Source organism: Sapajus apella, unplaced genomic scaffold (genome assembly GCF_009761245.1).
Source record: "Sapajus apella isolate SASKATOON/1434 unplaced genomic scaffold, GSC_monkey_1.0 scaffold162, whole genome shotgun sequence".
In the NCBI taxonomy this organism is placed as follows: Eukaryota; Metazoa; Chordata; class Mammalia; order Primates; family Cebidae; genus Sapajus; species Sapajus apella.
In genome coordinates this window covers 1,579,660-1,604,209 of record NW_022437102.1, presented here as the reverse complement: position 1 = coordinate 1,604,209, position 24,550 = coordinate 1,579,660, and the positions used below count along the sequence as shown (strand labels likewise).

The 24,550-nt window shown below is 45.3% G+C and overlaps 1 protein-coding gene across 4 annotated transcripts in view; it reads right to left on the bottom strand.

Moving 5' to 3' along the window:
- SYN3 (synapsin III) overlaps nt 1–21,987 on the bottom strand; it is a 493,528-nt gene extending 471,541 nt beyond the window's left edge. For 3 of the 4 annotated variants that reach the window (XM_032266914.1, XM_032266917.1, XM_032266915.1), the window contains exon 1: nt 21,880–21,987. The gene's annotated coding sequence lies outside the window, so the exon portion shown is untranslated. Of the gene's footprint in view, nt 1–20,776; nt 21,759–21,879 lie in introns of those variants that run through there. The other variant, XM_032266916.1, reaches the window with a different exon arrangement.
- Nucleotides 21,988–24,550: the final 2,563 nt, after the last annotated feature.

Here is a 24,550-nt window from a genome sequence, read left to right as displayed (position 1 = left end):
AGCAGCTAACATTCATATAATGTTTCCTAAGTGCTAGGTACTATTTTAACCTTCATTCATATATTAAACCAATTAATGTTAACAGTTGTAGGTGGAAAAAAATTAAAAATCTCGGGACCCCCCTCAAACTTCTTGTGCAAAAGGGATAGTTAAGCCCAGAAGCTAAGTCACTGCAACACCCTCTTCCAAATGAATAGCTGTTACTAACATTATGCAACAGCCAGCCATGTCCCTGTGGAAAGGTAGAAGGCCTCAGGCATCTGCAAAGTATTGTCCCCAAAGATCATTCATAAGTGGCCTTGGCTGGCCTCCCATAAACAAGGATATGCCAAATGTAACATTAGGTCCACAATCTAAATCAAGGTCTTTTTTTTTTTTTTTTTTAAATTTGAGACACAGTCTTGCTGTCACCCCGGCTGGCTGTCGTGCAGTGGCATGATCACAGCTAGCTGCAGACTCTAACTCCTGGAGTCAAGTGATCCTCCCATATCAGCATCCTGAGTAGCGAGAACTATAAGTACGTACTACAAGGCCTGGCTGATTTTTTATATTTTATTGTAGAGACAGGGGTCTTGACATGTTGCCTAGGCTGGTCTCGAACTCCTGGCCTCAAGTGATCCTCCTGCCTCTGTCTCCTTTTCCTTTGTCCTGTCCCTTCTCTAAATGTTGGGATTACAGCCATGAGCTACAGCACCAGCCTAAGTCTAGATCTGATTCTACATTATGATAAGCTAATAATGTTGACTACAAGCTTATCTTCCCAGGTCCAGGACAAAGTCAAGACTCAATCTCCGTCCACCCAGAGACAGCCATAACTGACTCTTCCATTACTCCTTTTTTCTCTTCAGTCATTCACCTTATGTAAAATGGAGATTTACTGGGCACTAAGGAAAGTCTCACAGGAGTATAACCATTTGCCTTACTGCCTACCTGCCTCTCTTCATACATGCCTTCCTTCTCTTTAAGACAATGTATGAAGACTAAATATCCTGAAAACCTCTTCAGAAAAGCAGCCTCGGATATGTCTGTGGCTTATGTTTTTCCCAGACATGTCCTGAAGCTGTCTTAATAAACCTCAATGATTGAGACTTATGCCTCAGTCACTCATTTCAGTTGTCACAGGGGACCAGAATATGCTATCCCAAAATATACTACTTTGGCATAAGGATTATTTTGAGCTGAAGGCAGTTGAGAAGCAGCAGATATAAGAAAAGCTCTCTGCCCTCCCTGTGTTTGCCTAAAAGCAGGACAGAAATTTGCAAAGCTGATCCCCCAAACCTCTAGCAGAAAGGACAGAAATTAATCATTGATAACTTCCCTCTCAGCCCAAGGCACCAGAGGCATCTATATAACAAACTTTCCCGGCTTCTATCAGCTTCCCCATATATTTACCTTCCCACAATTTGCTGCCCTGGAAATTCAAAATCCTTTTCCTTTGTCTTGTCCCTTCTCTAAAAATGTATTTGTTTGTTTGTTTGTTAAGATGCTGTAAAGCCCAAGTTCTAATCACCCCTTTGAGTTACTGAACTCCAAATGCTTCCAAGTAGATGCATGGCTGCATTTAATAAATTAAGTATATGCACTTCATAAACTTCCATTTGTTCTTCTCTTGTTAATCTTTTATTAGTCTAACTTACAGGGTTTCAGCCAATGCAACTAAGACAAATAGCAGAAAAAAGGTTTTTTGGGTTTGTTTTCTTCCACATATGGCAGTCCTTTGTAATTATCTCTGTTTCACATATGGAAAAAACTAAGGCTCAGAAAGGTGGTGTCACTTGCACAGCTGCCACAGCTATAGGACTGGGCCCAGATGTTTTGGCTCCAAAGCCTGTGCTGCTTCTTGCCCATACAACCTACCAATGGGCTTCTTTCTTCATCTGAAATTGAGGGGCTCAGTCCTGAAGAACTCAGGTGCCTATCTTGATTCTCACTTTCAAGAGCAAGAACCACACCCAGAAAAGCATTTTCTTTCTTTGCTTTCCTTTATCCTGATTTCTAATAGTCTTTGTCAGACTATATTAATCATAGTTTGTTGCATTCTTGCTACATGCCAGGCACTTGGCTAAGCAGTTCCCCTGCACTCTCTCCAGTATTTCTAGCAATCCAATGAAGAAGCTTCTGTTATCCTGATTTTCTGCTGAAGCATGAGGCTCAGAAAGGTTCAGTAACTTGCCCAACGTAACCCAGTGAGGAAGCTGCTGGTGGGACTCCAGAGTCTAGAACTAGCAGGCTCTTAACTACTAGTGCTGCCTGTTTGCCTGTTTCTCCTCCTCACAGTCCTACAGCCATTGAGCTCCTCCAGTGGGAAAGGAAGGTGTTACCTGTACCTACAGCTCTAGCAGGAGGCTGAGAAAATGCTAGATGGGTTGATACTGAATTAACAAATAGGTAGATGAAAGGCAGGAAAAAAAAGGAGAAGAAAAAAAGAAAGATAAAATTAGGATGGAATAAAATAAAGAAGAAAAATGCAGTGAACGAATAAAATAATAAAAGTAAATAAAGTAAAAAACAAACAAACAAAAAAAGGAATGAAAACAAAAGATCCAGAAAATGAAACAAGAAAAAAGAACTAGATTAAAAGAATACCCAGGCAATCTGGTGCCCTGCTGGCTCCCTTTCTCAGCAGGGGCTACCGCCTCCCAAGCTCCCCACCAAAAACTGCTCCCTGAGCCCTGGGAAGTGGCTGGGCTTTTGCCAAGCAACAGTAATGCCCCTTTAGGCCAGGCACCAGAATCCCTGAGGTTGATGGCGTGCCACAGGCAGAGGGAAGCAGAGCCTTCACATCCTGGCATCAGATTTCCACCAAAAGATCCCCAGCTGCTGTCACTCACAGGCAAGGAAGGGATTTTTCACAGCCAGGATGGGAATTACTGCTGCGGTGCTGCCTCCTCCAGCCCTGCAGAAAACAGCCACTCCTGCCGCACTGGCTGGCTGAACTGCTGAAGAAAAGCCGACTCGCCTTCCAGCCCACCCACGCTCTCTTCCTCCACTGTGAGTTCTGATTGAGCACTTCTCACATCCTTTCCCCAGGGTCTGGACCTGCTAAGGGACACAATCCTCAGAACAGTAGAAAAGCAAGCTCTGGGGGCCTTCAAGAAAGCCTCTAGGGCCACAGAACTAGGCATGACATCAGAACCCATTACTGCCCCATCCCCAACATGCTGCTACACCCTACTTTATTAAAGAGGCAGCCAGGAATGGAAGGAGAAATCCAATGATCCCGGCGCCCCTGCCATCCAACCTAAGGCAGCCAGTCATCCTATTTCAGAAGAGTCAAGTTGGGAATCTTGAGTAAGAGTCAGATTAGAACTGGGCAGCTCTTGGCTGGGCACTGTGGCTCACACCTGTAATCCCACCACTTTGGGAGGCCGAGGCTAATCCTGGCACTTTGGGAGGCCGAAGCGGGCAGATCATCTGAGGTCAGAAGTTCGAGCCTCATCAACATGGAGAAACTTCATCTCTACTAAAAAAAAAAAAAAAGAAGAAAAAAAACCCCATGAAATTAGCCAAGCATGGTGGCTATAATCCCATCTACTCAGAAGGCTGAGACAGGAGAATCACTTGCACCGGGGAGGTGGAGGTTGCAGTGAACCAAGATCGCGCCATTGCACTCCAGCCTGGGCAACAAGAGCAAAACTCTGTCTCAAAAAAAGAACTGGGCAGCTCTCCCATCCCTAAACTATGCCATGATTAGCTGAGGTAGTGCTCTATGAAACCCTGGCCAAAGGATCCCTGAGGCTGTTCTGGGGCTTCTGCCTCTCTGCTCTAAGTCCCTGGCACTCTGTTCTGCAAAACCTGCAACAGCAGAGCAGAGAGCCCTGGGCAGGAATTCCTTCCTGCTTCAAAGTCTCCAGGGCTCATCTCCCAGGCCCCTTCTACACACGAGCCCTTGAGATGCTTCCATGTGAATCATCCTCAATATTCTGAATATGAGTCATTTAGTGAGGATTCTGTGTGCCAGACTCACGGCAATCCTGGGAGATGGGCGTCACCAATCCCACTGCATGAATAATGACATCAACACTCAACAAGGTAAGAAGACATGTCTAAGGTCACCCAGGCAGTACAGTGTGGAGCCAGCATTCAAATTTAGGTCTGCTTAACCCCAAAGCCCATGCTCAAAGTTACTATGCCATGATGTCTCCAGGAGGTGTTTTTAGCCTCTGTATTTTTATATTTATAACATTTTCTTACTTCCTTAAGCTCTTTATTCAAATGTCACCTTTCGGGTTTTTTTGAGACCGAGTCTTGCTCTGTCGCCCAAGCTGCAGTGCAGTGGCACAATCTTGGCTCACTGCAACCTCCACCTCCTGTGTTCAGGCAATTCTCCTGCCTCAGCCTCCCAAGTAGCTGGGATTACAGACACCTGCCACCATGCCTGGCTAATTTTTTGTATTTTTAGTAGAGACGGAGTTTCATCATGTTGGCCAGGCTGGTCTTGAACTCCTGACCTCATGTGACCAGCCTGCCTTGACCTCCCAAAGTGCTGGGATTACAGGTGTGAGCCACCACGCCCAGCCTCAAATGTCACCTTTATAAAGATGGTAGTCCTCCCCTCAACACCCCCTTCTCTCCTTCCCTGTAGTTTCTCTATCATATCCATTATCATTTAACATATTATATATTTACTTTTGTAATGTATTACTTCTGTGCCCTCCCAACTTGTATGTGACCTATGCAAAGAAAGGTTTTTTTGCTTATTTTTTTCACTGTCATATATCCAGCACCTACCAGTAAGGGTTAGCTCATAGTAGATGGTCAAAAGATATTTGTAAATCAAAAAACTGAGTGAATCTATCTCTTGTGTTATCACTGCTTTCTTAGATGTCTCTTGATTATACACTTTTAAGGATAGGGATCCTAAAAATTCACCTCCATCCAGCCCCATAACAGAAAAAAAAGAGTTTATTCTGGGAGTGTGGATGAATAAAAGGGATGCTTTGACCCTCCCTTAATCTTTCTGAATCCCTAGCTCAGACATGCATCATCTCTTTCATGGACCACAGCAAAGCTATGCATCCACTGTTCTCCATGCATCCAATTAATTCTCCTTCAAATCCATTTCCATATTACTGACTGTCACATTTTTTTAAAAGATAAGTTTAACCACATATTCCCTACTGAAACATCACAATTGCTCCTTGATTTATGTCTAATTTGGTTAGGCTTTCTGTCCCCACTCAAATATGATCTTGAATTGTAATATATATATCCCCCATAATCCCCATTTGGTGTCAAGGGGGAGACCAGGTGGACATAATTGAATCATGGGGGTGGTTTCCCCCATGCTGTTCTTGTGATAATGAGTGAGTCTGACAAAATCTGATGGATATATAAGCATCTGTCATTTCCCCTGCTTGCACTTCTCCTTCCTGCTGCTTTGTGAAGAAGGTGCTTGCTTCCCCTTCCACCAAGACTGTAAATTTCCTGAGGCTTCCCCAGTCATGCTGAACTATGAGTCAGTTAAACCTCTTTCTTTTAAGAATTACCAGTCTTGGGTACGTTTTTATTGGTAGCATGAGAGTGGACTAATACAATGCCCAAGCTCTCATGTAGCACTAGGAACTCTCTAACCTGTGCCAGCTTCATCTCCCACCAGGGTGTCCTTGCACAGTAGCTCACTGACACTTATCCTCTTACCGGTCATGCATGTCATGCCTTTGCACATCCTGTTTCTGCTTCCTGGAATGCCATCCTTTTTAATTCACTTCAAAATCTCTCCCCACCCCATTGGATTAATGAGCTCCATGCATGTGTCAAAACCCAGCTCAGTTATTAGCTCGTTCAAGAAGCCTTCCAGGTACCCACCTCTCTCTCCAAGATCATGCTGTACTCCTTCTGCATCACCTAGAGGACTTCTGTGCAGCAAACTCAACCACTTAGCTGCTGACTGAATGTGTGTGTCCCCCAAATTCATATGCTAAAACCATAATCCCTAATGTTACAGTATTTAGAGATGAGGCCTTTGGAAGGTGATTAGGTCACAAAGGTAGAGCCCTCATGATGGGATTAATGCATTTACAAGAAAAGACACAGAGCTTGTTTCCTCTCTCATCTGCAAACCAGGAAAAAAGGCTCTCAAGCAGAACCTGACCAGTCTGGTATCCTGATCTCAGACTTCCCAGCCTCCCAAATTGTCTGTTGTTATGCTACCCAGTCTATGGTAGTTTATTATAGCAGTGCAAACTGACTAAGATACCAACACAATTGATAACTTGGAAATAAAAGTATGAGGGTAGGGGGCAGGAAAGGCCTCCAGGCCCACCTGTCTACAGCACCTCTCTAAATCTTACAAAAAGAAGCAGAGCCCTTTAGTCAGATCGTTCTTCCTTAGGAAACAATGCACATATATTTCATAATTTGCTTTCCCAAACTTTAGCCAAATGGATGTGGTAAATCAGACAGAACCTTGCTGGAGGAAAGTACACCAGCTGCTTAAAGCAAGAGCAGGTAGGGGGAGAGACAGATTTTGAAGAACTCTAAAAACATAGTAATCCAAGGCCCTTTCTCATAAGAGCAAACAGTACCACATAGAACAACCCCCCTAAAGGGCAGTTGATACCTGGTCCCATGACTGTTCCTGTCCCAAGCATGCTGCTGCACCCTACTTTGCTAAGAGGCAGCCAGGAGCATAAGGAGAAATCCAATCACCCTGGAGCCCCTGCCACCCAACCCAAGGCAGCCAGCCATCCTATGTAACAGATGAGTCAGGTCAGAAGTGAGCAGCTCTCCCACCTCTAAACTGTGCCTTGATTACCTGAAGTGGTGCTCCATGAAGCCCTGAGCTGCAGGTGGAACGATCCCTGAGTTGCAGGTGGAAGCCCTGGGGCTGTTCTGGGGCTTCTGCCTCCCTGATCCCATGATATTCTAACACTTCCTATTGCTCTTTTAAGTATTATAGGCCATATACCCTTTTGTTATTAACTAGACAAGAAGGAAGAAAAAGAGAAAGTTTCAACCCAAGGACTAAAATCAAAAAAGGAAAATCTTTAGAACATAAAAGCATATTATTGAAATAGTCCTTAACAAGACTAACTCTAAGAATAACACATAAGCCAGTGACTGGTCTACAGTAAGTACCTTATGCATGTTGTTGCTGCCACTACTACTTCTCTGCCTTCTCAAACTCTAACGATGCCCCTACAAGGTTAGTGCAGTATAAAGTTTAAAAGCACAAGCTGGCCAGGTGCAGTGGCTCACACCTGCAATCCCAGCAGTTTGTGAGGCTGAGGCGGGCGGATCACCTGAGGTCAGGAGTTTGAGACCAGCCTGGCCCACATGGTGAAACTGTGTCTCTACCAGAAATACAAAATTAGCTGGGTATGGTGGTGAGTACCTGTAATCCTAGCTATACAGGAGGCTGAGGCAGAAGAATTATTTAAACCTGGGAGGCAGAGGTTGCACGGAGCCAAAATCTTGCCCTTGCACACCAGCCTGGGCAAGAAGAGTGAAACTTCATCTCAATAATAATAATAATAATAAATACATAAAACACAAGCCATGAAATCAAAACTACCTGGGTTAATATCCCAGCAATTCTGTTTCTTAGCTCTGTGATGTTGGGCCAGTCATTCATCTTTCTGTGTCTTAGTTTGCTCACCATAAAACAGGGATAAGAATTCTAGCTCATCTATAAGCTAGTGGTGAGAATTAAGTGAATTAAGCCACATAAAGTGCATTGAACTATGCATCGCACACAGTGAGGGTGCAACATCCTAGTATAACTAGATGTGGCTCTGGCATTTTCGGAAAATGGGCAGGATGATGTACAAAAGAAGACATAGAGTCTGTGAGCTTCAAGGAAGGCCCAAAGCGGTACTAGGTACAGTGCGTTCTTCCACCAACCTTCTGCCAACACACCACCTCCAGCCAGCTGGTTCACCGTAGCGGTATATTTCCTCAAACCTGCCTAGTCTCATGAGATTTTGAAGGCACAACAGACATTCTGTACACCTGGCTCTTGGACTGCCTGGTACATTTTACCACAGCAGGCCCCCTGTTAATAACTGAAGAGCTGATGAATTGCTTCGATCACTTTAGACTTACAGACTCATTGAGCACAGGAGGTCAAGTGACTCCCAAGCCATCCTAAGCAGACATGTGCTCTTTGATCAATCATCATCACCATCACCCAACATAAACTTATTCTAGCCTCCAGCCATTCTCTAACCTTATTCCAGATGTTCACTTCTGCTTGTGCCTCTGCCTGGTTGTCATTTCTCCAACTTTCTCCAAGTCAGAATTCCTACTAAATACTGAAATCCCATCTTAAATGTCACCTCTTCTGTGAAGTCTCCCCAGCTCCCCCTAGGGTTTCCCATAGTGGGTTCGACCAATCAACTACACAGAATTATTTCTGGTGCTTGCTAACCACAGGTCTCCTACTTTAGGGATCAGGGTCTAGCCACCTGCATTTTTAACAACCTTCCCAGATGATTCTTAAACACATTACAGTTTGAGAGCAGCTGTCCAGACAGGTAGCCTTGCAAACCTTACGTGTAGTCATTTCGCCCTCACCTGTGCTCCTCTGATACTTTGTGCATGACATTTGACAGCACACTTGGCTGTGAACTGCTTACAGTATATCCCCTCTCTCCAGACTGTGAGCCACTTGAGGGTAGCAACTTTGCCTGATTTATATTTAAATTCTCAGCATCTCCAGGTATGTTACCACTCTCGCCTCCCTTTCCCCTCATATTCCACATCTCATTCATCAACCAAATCAGGTGGTTCAGCTTTCAAAAAAAATTTTTCACTACTTCTCACTTCTTTCACCCAAAGGACCTTAGTCCAGCCTATCATCATCTCTCCCCCATGAACTACGCAATGACCCACTCACTGATCCTATAGCTCCTACCTTCCCCCACTATGGCTCTCTTAACACACAGCATTCAGAATGATTCTTTAAAGACATGTTAAATATTTGCAAGTCACATATCCAAGAAAGTACTGGTATATAAAGAAAAACTCAACAATTAAAAAAAAATTTTTTAAGTGCAATAGACCTGAACAGGCATTTCACCAAAGAGAATATAGGAATGGTAAATACACACTCGAAAAGATATTCAACATAATTAGCAAATTAGGGAAATGCAAATTAAACCATTGAGATACCAGTAAACTATAAAAATAGTTAAAATTAAAAATACCAACAATGCCAACTACTGATTCCAGTGCAGAGCAACTGGCACTTTCATACGTTGCTGATGGAAAGGCAAAATGATATGGCCACTCTAGAAATTAGTTTGCAAGTTTCTTATAAAGTTAAATGTAAACTTAGCATATGTCCTAGCAATCTAACGCTTGGGTATTTACCTGAGAGAAGCAAAGCCTCAGATCCACACACAAACCTAAATACAAATGTTTACAGCAGCTTTATTCATAATCCTTAAAAACTAGAAACAACCCAAGTGTCCATAATCCCTTGAAACAATCCAAGCAATAGACAGACAATCTATGGTTCATCTCTACCAGGGAATACTAGCCAGCAATAAAAGTGAATGACACATAGTAACATGGACAAATCTTGAAGACATCATGCTGAGGGAAAGAAGCTAGTCTCCAAAGGTTGCATACTGTGTGATTCAATTTATACGACATGCTTTTTTTTCTTTTTTTAGCGACAGGGTCTTGCTCTGTGGCCCAGGTTGGAGTGCAGTGGTGCAACTGTAGCTCACTGCAGCCTCAACCTTCTGGCCTCAAGCAATCTTCACACCTCAGTCTCCCAAGTCCTGGGATTAAAGACGGGAGCCAAAACGTCCAGCCTAGATGGCATTTGTGACAAGATAAAACTATAGTGATAGAGTGCAGAGTTGTCATTGCCAAATGTTAGAGGCAGAGAGTTTGTGACTAAAAGCACAGCTGGAGGGAGTATTTTGGATGGTGGAACTGTTCTGTGTCTTCATTGTGGTGGTGGTGGCTGCATACATGTGTTAAAAGTCATAGACAGTGTGGTGATTCCTCAAAGACCTAGAAATAGAAATTCCATTTGACCCCGCAATCCCATTACTGGATATATATCCAAATGATTATAAATCATTCTACTATAAGGACACATGCACATGAATGTTCATTGCAGCACTGTTTACAATAGCAAAGACCTGGAACCAACCCAAATGCCCATCGATGATAGACTGGACAGGGAAAATGTGGCACATATACACCATGGAATACTATGCAGCCATAAAAAAGGATGAGTTCATGTCCTTTGTAGGGACATGGATGAACCTGGAAACCATCATTCTCAGCAAACTGACACAAGAACAGAAAATCAAACACCGCATGTTCTTACTCATAGGTGGGTGTTGAACAATGAGAACACATGGACACAGGGAGGGAAGCATCACACACTGGGGTCTGTCGGGGGGAAATAGGGGAGGGACAGTGAGGGGTGGGGAGTTGGGGAGAGGTAGCATAGGGAGAAATGCCAGATACAGGTGACGGGGAGGAAGGCAGCAAATCACACTACCATGTGTGCCCCTATGCAACAATCTTACATGTTCTTCACATGTAACCCAAAACCTAAAATACAATTTAAAAAAAAACTCCTGAAAAAAAAAAGTCATAGAGCCATACACCAAAACAAAGTCAACTTTACCATACAATTTTAAAAGATAAAATCAATTAAAAGGACAATTCAAACTACGTAACCTCCTTGCTCAGACCTCCAACACAGAATAAAATCCAAACTCCTTTACACAGCCCATGAGTCCACACCAGGCCTGGCTTTGGGAGCCTCACTAAAGGCATCTTCTCCAACCCTCCCCTCTCCTTCCTCTCTATCCTGAAGCTCACCTGCAGTTCCCTCTGCCAGGTACTCATTTTCTACAGATGTTTCCAAAACTCATTCCCAAACATCATGGCTCTGGTGATATATTCACTCCTTAGACAGTCTTCCTTAACTGACTTTTCTATAATAATATCTTTAATAGTATTTCCCTTATATGGTTTCATTTTTCTTCATGACACTTATTACTAAGTGGCATCATATATTTGTTTTGTGGTTATTTTCTACCTTCCCTCTGAGAACATAAGATACATGAGGGTAACCTTATCTGTACTATTCACCAATACATCCCCAGCACACAGAATCTGCCTAACACAGGATAAGAACTCCATAATATTTTTTGAATGAATGAATGAATGAGCACACCCAAGAGACAAACATTCAATAATGCAATTCCCAATGCTTTGACCGTGAAGCCATACTCTGACTCAAAAATTTCTTTGTATCACCCTCAAATCACCTGCCTACGTGGCCCCTGAGTAAAGTAGTCCTAACCCCGGATATTTAATTCAGCTATTGGTGCTTTCAAAAAATGTGTTAAAGTTCAACATCTCCCTAAGTAGTGCGGCTTTCTGGTGTTGGTTAGAAAACTGGCAAAAGGTGCCAGGCTGTAAGCACAGCCTTCTTAGAGTAATGCCATGTGAGGTTTCCTGAGTGCTTGCAGAAAGCTATCTAAAAGTGCTACCAATGTGAGCAAAGAAGTTTGAGGTGAGATTGAAGAAAGAAAAAAATAAAACAAAAACACCTCTCTGTAACACCTTTCCAAGGAGAATGAATACATGAGCATCTACAGAACACTTGCTCTACAGGTTCCAGGTACTCTGAAGGTTCTCATTTAATCCTTTCCTTCAAGGTTAGTTCTGTTAGTCCCATTTTCACGTGAAACACACACACACACACACACACACACAGGTTAGGTAACATGCCCGATGTCACACAGTGATAGATAATGTCTGGCGTTTTTGAACTCAGATCTGTGTTGCCTTCAACTCCATGCAACTCCATTCTTTTTCCACTTTGGACTTTAGGAGCAACATTCAGGGGCATGAGAATGAACACTGCCTGGAGGAGGCAAGCAGAACATGCCAACCTCAAGTAGGAAACACCAACCTGGACACAAGTGGTCAGGTTCGTCTCTAAAACGTTTCAAAGACCAGCATGGACCAGTCTACAGAAGCAAGATGCTGATTACCTTCCAGCAAATATTTATTGAACACCTACTATGTAGCAATAGTTCCTGAGCTGAAGGTTTCTACATATATTATCTCATTTAATTTTCATTATCATTAGAAAAAACTATTAACATGTGATATAGTTTGGATGTTTGTCTTCTCCAAACATCATGCTGAAATGTGATCCCCAGTATTGGAGGTAAGGCCTGGTGGGAGGTGTTTTGGTTATGGGGGCAGATCACTCATGAATGGCTTGGTGTTCTTCCCTTGGTGATGAGTGAGTTCTTGCCCTATTAGTTTGCACAAGAGCTGTTTGTTTATTTGTTTGTTTTGTTTTGTTTTGTTTGAGATGGGGTTTCACTCTTGTTGCCCAGGCTGGAGTGCAATGATGTGATCTCGGCTCACCGTAACCTCTGCCTCCCAGGTTCAAACAATTCTCCTGCCTCAGCCTCCCAAGTAGCTGAGATTACAGGCATGTACCACCACGCCCAGCTAATTTTGTATTTTTAGTAGAGATAGGGTTTTTCCATGTTTGTCAGGCTGGTCTCGAACTCCCAACCTCAAGTGATTCGCCCACCTCAGCCTCCCAAAGTGCTGGGGTTACAGATATGAGCCACCGTGCCCAGCCCAGAGCTGGCTGTTAATAAGAGCCTGGCACATCCTCCTCTCTCTGTTGCTCTCTCTCTTACCATGTGACATGCTTGCTACCCCTTCACCTTCTGCCATGAGTTAAAGCTTCCTGAGGCCTCACCAAAAGCTGAGCAGATGCCAGTATCATGCTTGTATAGCCTACAGAACCTTGAGCCAAATAAACCTTTTTTCTTTACAAATTACCCAGTCTCAGGCATTCCATTATAGCAATGCAAAATGGACTGAAACAATATATATGAAGATATCAGAAGGTGTTTATCCAGACTGAATAACAGAAACCTTGCAAGCAAGTACACACTCCTAAGAATTCCCTCTCCTTCACCCCATGCCAGCTAGAGATTTGACAGTTCCCTTAAAAAGAGAGCAGTATGAAGATGCAGACAACTGTATATAGACCTTCTTTTCCTACTTCTTTTGCTGTAGGCCAGAGTTTGGCACACTGGATAGCACAGAGAATTACTATTCAGGGTTTCATACACAAAAACCATGTTTAATGCAACTTTTTGGCGATTAAAATGTTTTTGAGGCTATTTTTGGCTACACATGATTTTCACACTATACTGTGGGTTTAAAAACTAAAGAATGAGTAAGATGCAGTGTTGCTGTACACTCAGCTTCCTCTAATTTACTCCAGCTTGATAAATAATCAAGATATGTTAGCTCTAGAAAGGAAGTTACAGATTGCCAAGTTCCACTCCTTCCCAGGCTTCAGTGATGACAGGGGCTTGGAAGGTGGACTCCCCCTGCTGGACAGCTCCACCATCAGCATGTTCTTCCTCTATCCGCTCCTCTCCACCTTCCACTGCTGCAGCTAGCAGCCCTGCAGAATAATTATAACTCTGCTTTCCTGTGATAATAATTTGAATTTTTGAAACCTGTTATTTGGGTGATACTTTCTTAATGCTATAGTGATCATGAAATGGGTCAAGTATCTGCATTGTGTTTTTTAATAACTACTGGACGGTTTTTATTCTGGGTGCTCATTCAAGCTATTGACACCCGCCTCCCCATTAGGCAGCTCCACCAATTAATTAAATTCAATATTTTGGGAGCTGCTCTCTGGAAGCATGCCTCTTAGTCGGGAAGACAAAGAACAGAAACCACAAACCATGTGGCAAATACTCTTACAGTGGCACAGATTAGGTGCCAGCCGCATGCAGGAGGAAAGGGTCAGGGTCTTGACCCATCCATTGGGAAGGTCTGGTGACCTGTGAGCTAGAAGACCCCAGGAAACACAGCCTGAGCCTGCTTGAGGAAAGTGACCAGGTCTCATACTCAGCTTGCCTGTCACCCTCTGTGTCTCAGACACCAGCCACAATGCCAAGCAGAGGAGGCGTTCCTTAAGCCTACTCCAACCTTTTGGTACTGGAAAGGGTCTGGAGATGAGAATAACTAAATGCAACTCACTCACCCCACGGGTCTTAAATGAAGAAGTGTTGTGGGTTTTTTTTTTTTTTAAGTTCATAAAAATACAACTCCAAACACCTAAGACAGGGAGTCTTGGTCTCTACTTCTTCCCATGTGTGAACTCATTAAGTGACATGAATCAAATCCGCTAACTTCTGTGGACTTCCATTTTTTCAGCTACAAATTGAGGGGCTTGGCCAGGCATGGTGGCTCACGCCTATAACTCCAGCACTCTGGGAGGCTGAGGCAGGCGGATCACTCGAGGTCAGGAGGTCGAGACCAGCCTGGCCAACATGGTAAAACCCTGTCTCTACTAAAAATACAAAAAATTAGCCAGGCGTAGTGGTGCTTGTCTGTAATCCCAGCTACTCTGGAGGCTGATACATGAGAATCTCTTGAGCCTGGGAGGAGGAGTTGCAGTGAGCCAAGATCACACCACTGCACTCCAGCCTGGGCAACAGAGCAAGACTGTCTCAGAAAAACAAAACAAAGCAAAACAAATTGAGGGGCTTGATCCAAAGAACTGTGAAGTTCCTTTCAGACCCAGGGTCCTCCAATCTTGTGTGGTCCCAGACAGCGAGTGGATAATCTTCAGTGACCTGGCTGAGCTAGTTTATCTCAAAACTAGCACATGATTTCTACCACAGAGAACAGCATGTAAGGAAACAAAGGCAGACAAAAGATTCCTGCTCCAGCCCCACCATTATCCTGCCATGGATCACTGCCTCAGTACATCTGCCTGCACAGGTCTAAATACCAGCCTTGCCACTGACCAAGTGGATCATCTTGGACAAGTCACTCAACCTCCTTTAGCCTTGATTTTCACATCTTTAGAGTGGGGTTAATTCTACCTACTCCCAGTGCAGTTGGGATGGTAAAATAAGTTAAAACCTGTGTAAAGCACCCAGCACCTAGAGGACATATGCTGTGTATCCCTGTATTCAAACATTCTTTACCCATTGAACCCACTTTATCAACAAAGTCAAATTCCAAAGGCTTACAGCAATCTGAAGCCCAGATGGCCAGAGCTAGAAGGGCTGTAAAAATTAACAAGTCCAACTCCTTTCTAACTCTGTGATTTACAAAAGAGGGAACTGAGGCTCAGAAAGGTTCAGCGACTTGCTCAAGGACCTGTATCAGCAAAGCCTGGCTTAGAACACAGGGTGGCAAACACCAAGGACCATACAACACACAAAGATATCCCTTTGCAGGCTCCACGCTCCAAAATTGGGAACCCCTCATCCATAAACCAATTCTGAAAAAATAAAATAGAAGAACTTTCTATATCTGTACTTTTTGGGAGGACCACAAGAGATAGCCAGCATCATAGTGTGTCTATGAAAGGCAAGAATTTCTTGAATTACTTATGAAATGAAGGTCAGGGTTTCTTGCTAGCAGTTTTCCCCAGCTGTTCTGTTCTCCTCTCCCTTCCCTATATCTACTTCTTTCAATTTACATCTTGAGGCACATATGCCTGCACGGGGACCCCTTCTGGGCAAGGTGAGAAGTTTTACGCAGAGGCAATAATCCATGTCCCATTAAACACACACACACAAAATCACAATTATGCCATCCATAATACAAAAAGAATTCCTCTTTCCACCCCTAACAGCCCCAGCCTGGGATGCCTAGAAAAGTACCCAAATACATTAAGGAACACCAACAACTCAAGGGTCACGGAACCAAGGGTCCCCCTAAATGACAAGATCAAAATCCATGAGACCATTCAGGAGTTTCTGGAGAAACCTCAGCCCAGATTCTACAAGGGCCACTGGACTGAGCTGGAGTGCTCTAGAGGGAGCTCAAACAATATAAGGAGGGACTGAGTTACAACTGGTTGCAGAGATACAGGGATAACCTGACCAGCTCCCCACCTGCCCAGATTCCCAAAAGAAAGCATGTATCTTCAGGGAGTATCTAACAGAAAGCGACACCAAGAACATGCTTTCTTACATCACCTGGTGAGCACACTTCCTAGCTAGTGCCTGCTAAAACTTGGATTAGGAGGGCCCTAATCCAAGCCTCTCATTGTGTACTTCAGCAAACATACCCAGAGAGGGAAACCATTCTGCCCAAGCTCATATCACAAGCCAGTGGCAGCCAATGGCTTGAGCCTGCACCTGACCTTCAGTGTAGGGCTAATCCTCCCCGCACCCCACAGCTCCTTCTTACCAAGCCCACTCCCTCATCCAAAACCTTGGGCTCACCTCCTGGTTCTAAGGATCCTGCCAGGTTGAACAATGCTCAGAAGCAGGTGGCAATTTAGCAATTCATTCAGAGGGACCTGGGGCTGTGCCCATCCCCGGTGGCAAGGAGAGACTGCAGTAAGAGACTGCAGTGTGGAACTTTGAAAGGCCTCTCTTCTCTAAAGAATCCTCCTCTTCCTCTTCCTTCTCCTCCTCCTTCTCCTCCTCCGTAGTACTACAGACACATGTGCTTTACTTGGGAGGAGGTACAGAGGAGAGTGTGGATGTGTAAGGAGGAGAGTGTGGACGTTTATTGGAAGAAGGGCAACAATCTGCTGGGCCCTGCTGTATACTCACACCTAGCAGAAGAGGAACAGCAAAAAGAGAGACAGCTCTAACTGCTTCCACAAAATTATTAACCCTTGTGCTCCAGCTCCGCTCCTCAAACAGCTGAAGCAAGAGAAACAATACACTTAACCAATGGAGCGCCAGCCAAAGCCATTACATCATCGGTCAGCACCATCATTGGCTAATAATTCCTAGAAGGCAAAATTCTGCTTCTAAGTGCTTAACCCTTTCATGCTCAAAGAGGATTTGTTTTAAACCAATGCTTCCTGAACTTGCTTTTATCAGACTCATCCAGGGTGCTTTCTAAACATACAGATCATCATTTTTCACTTCAAGCCATCTAAATCAGAACCTACAAAGGAAGCATGGATATCTGTATTTTAAATGGCGTACACAGTGTGGCAACCACTGATCAACTCAGAAACTCTTCATCTCATTTATTCCCTGCACTGAACAATGGTCCATATCTCAAGTATAAAAAGTCAAGTTAAGAGAGGATAAGTCACTTGAGAAGGAGATGGAGCCTTGCTTTGAAAGACAGGCTGTTTGGACTTGCCCTTGCTACCCCTTTGAAGCCCCTGCTTGAAGTCAAACCAAGCCATTTATTTACTTATTGCCTCTAGAGTCACAGAAAATGTGGACTCTCTTGATGAGCTGGAACATGCCAGGAACCTGGGATGAATGGGGAAATGAAGACGATGGCATATTATTCTGTTTCTTGGGCTCATTCCTTCTGTGTCTGTTGCAAATTCACCTTAACCATCAATTTCTCCTGGAAGCCTTCCCCAACCACCCAGCAAACCCCAAACCTGGGATAGATGCCCCGGCTCTGTGCTCTTAATGTGTCCTGTAGTCATGGGCTGCAGTTGCTTGCTTACTGGATAAACTCCATGAGATTAGAGCCATGTCTACTTTCTCCACTAACATATACCCAGACAGTGCCTGCCACATGTGAATACTCAATCATGACTGAAAGAAGAGAGGGAAAGTGTTTGCCGAATTTCTAAATGGCATCATGCTGAGGTGGGAAAGACAAAGGACTGGAAGTCCGGAGACTCAAAGAAATAAACTGATTTTGGGCAAGTTCGTTTGGACAGGGGAGATGGGGTTGATGTCCTTATCTAAAAATGAGGACAAAAGCACTCTCCTATGAATAGTTACAAATATCAAATTAAAGAACGATCCAGGCTCTGATTTTTCTCCTCCTCTCTCTCTCCCGCTCGAACTCATCCATTTTATTGGCTGACATCTAAGTGCTGACAATTGCCATATTTATATCTTCAGCCCAGACTCCCCTCCTAGACTCCAGACTCACAGCCAATGTCTGTCTCTATATGGATGTCTTTTGGGCATCTCCAAGAGAGTATTTAAATTGTGTATCCTCAGCACAACCTGCTCCTAGTCTCTACTATGTGAATAGTACTACCGCACACTCAACCTTTTGTTTTGTTTGTTCTGTTCTGTTTTTTCCAATTAGGTGAAATTTACATAACACAAAGCCAGCCATTTTAAAGTAACAGTGCATTTACTACCCTCATGATGATGAGCAAACTGTCACCTCTATCTAGTTCTAAAACATTTTCATCACCCCAAAAGGAAACCACTTAGACATTAAGCAGTTAAGCCCAGTCCCACCCTCCCCTCAGAACAGCACAAACACCAATCTGTTTTCTGTCTCTATGAATTTACCTATTCTGGGTGTTTCACATAAAGGGAATCACACAATATGTAACCTTTTGTGTCTGGCTTTTTAAGCACGTTTTCACATAGTATTTTTAAGGTTCATCCACCTTGCAGCATGTATTAGTACTTCACTCCTTGTTATGACTGAGTAAATTCCATTGTATGTTATACTACATTTTGTTTATTCAGTCACTTAGTGTTGGAGCTGCCAGACTTTTGATATCCAACCAATCTTAAATCATAAGCCTGGCCACCATCCTTCATCCCCCGCTTTCCTGTATTCTCTGCATTTAAAGTATCAGCAAGTCCTGTCCATTTTGCTTCCTAAATAGAGCTCAAATCCTTTTACTTTTCTCCAACACTATTACTGTCCTCTAGCCCAGACACCAATATATCTCTCACCTAGCTTGTAACTGTGACAAGATCTCATTCTTTTTTCTCTCTATTCCACTTCTCAGCTGGTAGCTGAGATGGGCTCCTTTTAAAACATAAAACAGATCATCCATTCATTTAAGCACTATTTACTAAGCACCTTGCTTCAGGGAGTTTGCCTCCCAGAGGCATAACAGACAACACACAAATATACATTATTATATCAGGTCATTACTAGGCTTAAAATCCTTCAATGATTCATTGTACTTTAGATAAAAATCTAAGCTTAGCATGGCCTCTAAGACCCCATCACCTTCAAACTCAGGCCACTCAACACAATTTGCCCACTACAAACCCCAACCACAATCAATGGGCTCCATTCCACCTCATGGTACTTGAACAAGCTGTTCTTGCTGCCTCTTGATCTTGGCATTGCTGGATCTTTCTCATCCCCCAGATCTCAGAGTAAATATCACTTCTTTAGGAGACCTTCCCTAACTATCCTGTTAAGCACATCCACCCTTCATTCATTTCACTCATTTAAGAAATATGTGCTAAACCCTGTACTAGGCTCTTGGGACGAAGCAACGTATGATCCCCTGGAGCCTGCAGTCTAAAGGGGAGGGCCAACAACAGGAAAGTACATAAAATAGATAAATGACTGTTATGAAGGGAGAATAAAAGGGAGGGAGTACAGAAGGCATTTTCGAGAAGGTAATATTGAAACTGAAAGACAGGGAGTCAATTGGACATAGAGTCTTTTATTCTCTATCACATCCTGGCTATGCAATGTGATGTTTCATCCCTCAACATTTGCTTTTGACGAATCCAGGTATTTAATGTCTATCTCCTCTAACAGACTGAGCTTTCTCCCCAGCACCCAGGACAGCACCTACCCCTTGGAGACACTCAATACACACTCATTGATTAATTAGTAGATGAATGAATGGATGATTGATCAATCAATTCACCAATAAAAGCACTTTGGAAAGTGTTACAAATCATAGAGACGTGGGTGATTTTTATCATTATTATTATAATTATTACTTCGTGGCAAAGGACATCAACTCTGCTGGGTTTTGGAAAAGGCTGGGTTTACCATCAAATGGGAATAAAAGTACCTAAGTTGGAGTATTACTGGACAACTAGGAGAGGATGTGTATACATAATAGACACTCAAAAATGGGAAACAGTAGTCTTTGTGGCCATTATTATTAAAGGCTCCTCACAAAAGCTGACTCAACTCGAATTCCAAAACTCATTTTCAGTTGTAGTCATGAAATGTAAAGGTGAGAGAAATGAATACTTAAAAAATATCTACTACTGCACCAGACACATTACAAAGAACTACCTCATTTGTGAGGTAGGGCAGTAGATGCCCTGGGGCAGCTCTCAACCCCTCTCCAAGACCAACTCATGACTCCCCCATGTCCAGCTGCCAGACTGTTGGCTACTCCAGCTCCTAGCTGAGTCCCTAGTCAGGAACCACCTTGCTGAAAAGACATCCTAGCTCCCTCCCTAGAGCCAGGCTGTATCCACTGGCTGGTCAACAATAGGCTTCGAAGGCCTGGTCCCTTTGTCTCATGGGATGGATTGAAGCCTCTCTTGCACTGCACCATAGATCAGCACCTCCCTCTGCCAAATCCTTCTTCCCTTATCTGCACACAAACGTCAGAAGCGCCAAGTCTTTCTCCAGGGAACCCGAACCATGACAAGTAAGTATGATGATTTCCTTTTAAATCAGAAAAAGAAGGTTCACGAAGGTTGCTAATGTCCCCAGAGCCTATAACTAAAGTGACTTTCTGGTGTGATTTCCCAGCAAGCCCTTGTTCTTTCTACTACCCCAATCTACACACAGCCCCACCTTCAATGGCTGAGACCGAGTCTCTGCGAAACAGAAGGGGGAACCCAGGGAGAGGGGAAGGGCACACAGAGGGCCTGAAGATGAGAAAAGAAGTGCAGAGGCACCCTTCAAAGTCCTGATGACAAGACCGAGCTCACAGGCTCCAGAAACAATATCAAAATGATATGCAGGCTGCAGAAGCAAGCCTTACACGGGCATCATCTGAATTCATGTCCAGAAGCCAGGGAGCAGGGCTGCCGGGCAAAGGCGCCACCCTTAAGCGGGGAGAGTATCTGCAGCCAAGGTCCAGAAAGTAACTACAACTTACCAGCTTTCTGATGCTCCGGCCTCCATCCATTGTCCTCACAGCTGCCAAAGTGACCTGATCACTGATCAGAATTCTTCCACGGCCCTCCTTCACTCCAGGATAAAATTCTAAATATTCTAAGGTTGCACTTTAAGGGCTGTGCATGTTTTAGCTCCCTGCCATGTCGACAGCTCATTTCCTGCCTACAACAAGACTCGGTCCTTCTCCATTATCTGCTGCAGAATTATCTGATGTTCTAGGTCAGGAAACTGGACGTTTTCAGTTTCTTTACCTTCACACAAGAAAATCCACCTGGAATTTCTGCTCCCACCCCCAACACAGTTTTCAGCCTGGCAAACCCTCTGACTTCCAGTCAATGGTCACCTCCTCTCTGAAGCCTTCCTGGCTTCCTAACCGTCCTCTTCTCCATCTCGTGTCTTCCGCACTACCCTGCACTGCAATTGCTCCTCCTTCTGTCCCTCTTAGCCCCAGGGGCTCCCCAAGGCCATTCTTCATGCTGCTACGGCTTGGCACAGGGCCTGACACTCAGAAAGAGCCAAGTAAGTGCTGGATAAATACACGCGGTGCTGTATCCAGACCTATTCTCTGCTCCTAGCTTGGCCAGGGAACCACTGACATTTCATCCTGACTGGAAATCGGAAATGGCACAACAAATCTGACCCCCAACCCCAAGGCAACAGGTCATGAGGGGTCTGGGAACCTAAGGCAGGTGCTAGGAGCCGGCGCAGAGCAGAGGTCCAGACGCTGCGGTTCCCGGTTTCCCGCAAGCTCTTCCCTGGGCCGGGCGCTGGGTGGAGGCAGTCTTAGGATCCACAGTCTTGCGCGCCCCCGGCTCCCGGCCCGGCAGGCAGCCCCCGCACGCCGGTCTGTCTGTCCCAGGGTCCGGCCCAGGGCCCGGCAGCGGCAGCCTGAGGAGACACCGTGACGCGCGGCTCCTCGCCTCCCTCCCTTCCCCTCAGGGCGCCCGCGTCCCGCAGGGACACAGCCGGAGCTCCCGGGGACGTAGCCCCACGCGAGAACGCACCAGCAGCCCCCGCTTGGGGTGGGGTCTCCCGGCTGCCAGAAACCCCACAAAGTCTACTTTGCGGCGGCGCGCGGCTTACCGTGCGAGCCGCCAGGAACGCGGCGCCCTGTGGTGCCTCCGCGCGGCGCCAGCCAGTCGATCCGCTCCGGGTCCCGGGAGCTCAGCCTCTGCCCCTCAAGCCGCGCGAGCGCCTCCGCCCGGCGTCCCGGCCTCCCCGCGCCGCGGCGCCCCATTGGCTCGGGCAGCGAGGCCCCCGGACGGCCCCGCCCACCCGCGCCCACTCCCCCGCCCGCGCCTCTCCCCTGAGCCCTGCTGGGTTCACCTCTCCCGGCAGGGAAAGTTGCTTATACACTCTGAGCTCCCACCGGGCTCAGGAGCCCAGTTAGCTAATAATTCTGGATCCCAGGAGTGTCTAGACGCCTCTCGGGGAGTGCGAAGAGTGCAGTGTCCTTGGAATTCAGTTTTGAGAAAGTCAGCTGACCTCCCGGACCTCAGGTGGCGCCTAGGAGAAACCAGGGCTCCAGGTGAGCAAATGTCCCAGGCTGTGGGCGAGGGCTTAGGGCCAGAGTGCAAAAGGGAACAACACAAAGTCTACTGTCCTCGTGGAATTTGCATGAGTGGAGGTGGGGGTAGGTTATATATAACACACAAAAAAAGAGAATGTCGGCCGGGCGCGGTGGCTCAGGCCTGTAATCCCAACGCTTTGGGAGGCAGAGGCGGGTGAATCACGAAGTCAGGAATTCAAGACCAGCCTGGCCAAGATGGTGACACCCCGTCTCTATTAAAAATACAAAAATTAGCTGGGCATGGTGGCGGGCACCTGTAATCCCAGCTACTTGGGAGGCTGAGGGCAGAGAATTGCTGGAACCCAGGAGGCGGAGGTTGCAGTGACCCAAGATGGCGCCATCGCACTCCAGCCTGGGCGACGGAGCAGATTTCGTCTCAAAAAAAAAAAAAAAAAAAAAAAAAATCAAAACAAAGTAAGAGAATATCAGATTGTGATAAGCACTGTTGTTTCAGAGGTGCTGGGTTGGTGTGGGGGTGGCAAGTGGCAAGAAGGTGATTAAAAATAAGGAGCCAAGCGCAGTGGCTCATGCCTGTAATCCCAGCACTTTGGGAGGCCGAGGCCTAATTTTTGTATTTTTAATAGAGACGGGGTGTCACCATCTTGGCCAGGCTGGTCTTGAATTCCTGACTTCGTGATTCACCCGCCTCTGCCTCCCAAAGCGTTGGGATTACAGGCCTGAGATCAGATCAGGAGTTCGAGGCCAGCCTAGCCAACATGGTGAAACCCCATCTCTACTAAGAATACAAAAAAAAAAAAATTAATTAATTAATTAATTAGCTGGACACGGTGGCATGCGGCTATAATCCCAGCTACTCGGGAAGCTGAAGCTGGAGAATTGCTTGAACCTGGTCTGGGAGACGGAAGTTGCAGTTAACTGAGATCTGGCCACTGCACTCCAACCTGGGCAACAGAGCAAGACTCTGTCTCCAAAAGAAAAAAAAAAAAAAAAAGAAAGGGGTCTAGGACTGCTATAACTAGGGTGGTCTCTGGGCCAATAGTGCTATTCGAGCTCTCTTGAAGGACAAAAACGAGTCCAGGGCTGAAGCAGGAGCATTGCTGACAGAGGAGTTGGCAGATGTCTGGTTCTGAGGCTGGAACTGGACTCCAGGGTTGTTGAGTGAGGTGAGCAAGAGGAGAGTGGGTTATGGCCACAGAGGTAGACCGGTGTGGAGGTGTGGAATCACTATCACCAAGAACCTTGTAGGCCACCGTGAGGATCAGGGCTTCATCATGTCAGTCTGGGGAGAACACAACTCAGGCAAGAGATGATGCTGATGAAGACCAAGGTGGTGACAGAAAGATGGAGAAAAGATGGACCCACTGAAATGTGTGTCAAGAGTAGCACAGAAAGGCTTGATGATGGATGAGGCTGGATTTAGGAGATGCTATGGTTTTAATATCTCTCCCAAAGTTCTTATGTTGGAAACTTAACCCCCAATGCCACTGTGTTGAGAGGTGGGACCTTTAAAAGGCGATTCTATTAATGCCAGGAGTGGCCCTCTCAACACCCCTCTGCTGCTCTCTTGTTCTGCCTTGTGCCATGGGATGACTCAGAAAGAAGGCCTTCACCAGATTCAGCCCCTCAGTCTTGGGTTCCCCAGCCTCCAAAGCCATCAGCCAAATAAAGTGGTGTTCCTTATAAATTACCCAGTCTGTGATATTCTGTTATAGTGGCACAAAATAGACTATGACAGGGGTCGACGTAAAGGAATGAAGAAAATCTCCTACGTGTTTACTTTGAGCTACTGTGAGGTAGTGGTACTTTTACCAAGCTCGGGAAGGTTCTCACCCAGCCTCTTCCACTTACTGCATGAGCTTTAGTAAATGAGCTTAGTAACTAAGAGGGAGTGACTCTAACCCCAGTAACTAAGAGGGCAGAAAAACTAGCTCAAGGATCACAAGCTAATACTGATGTGGCTGGGCAGTCATGTACCTAGTGAAGTGGGCAAGAATGTATTAGAAAGGTGGGGTGGGGCTTGTCACAGACTGAGATATGTGCACCTGCCTAAGGGGACAGTCACTGCTCAGCTCAAACTAATTTTTGCCATATGGGAATGGAGACCCAGGATTGCTAGATGTTCTGATTTTTTTTTTTTTTTCTGAGATAGAATCTTGCTCTGTCACCCAGGCTAGAGTGCAGTGGCATAATCTTGGCTCACTGCAACCTCTGCCTCCCGGGTTC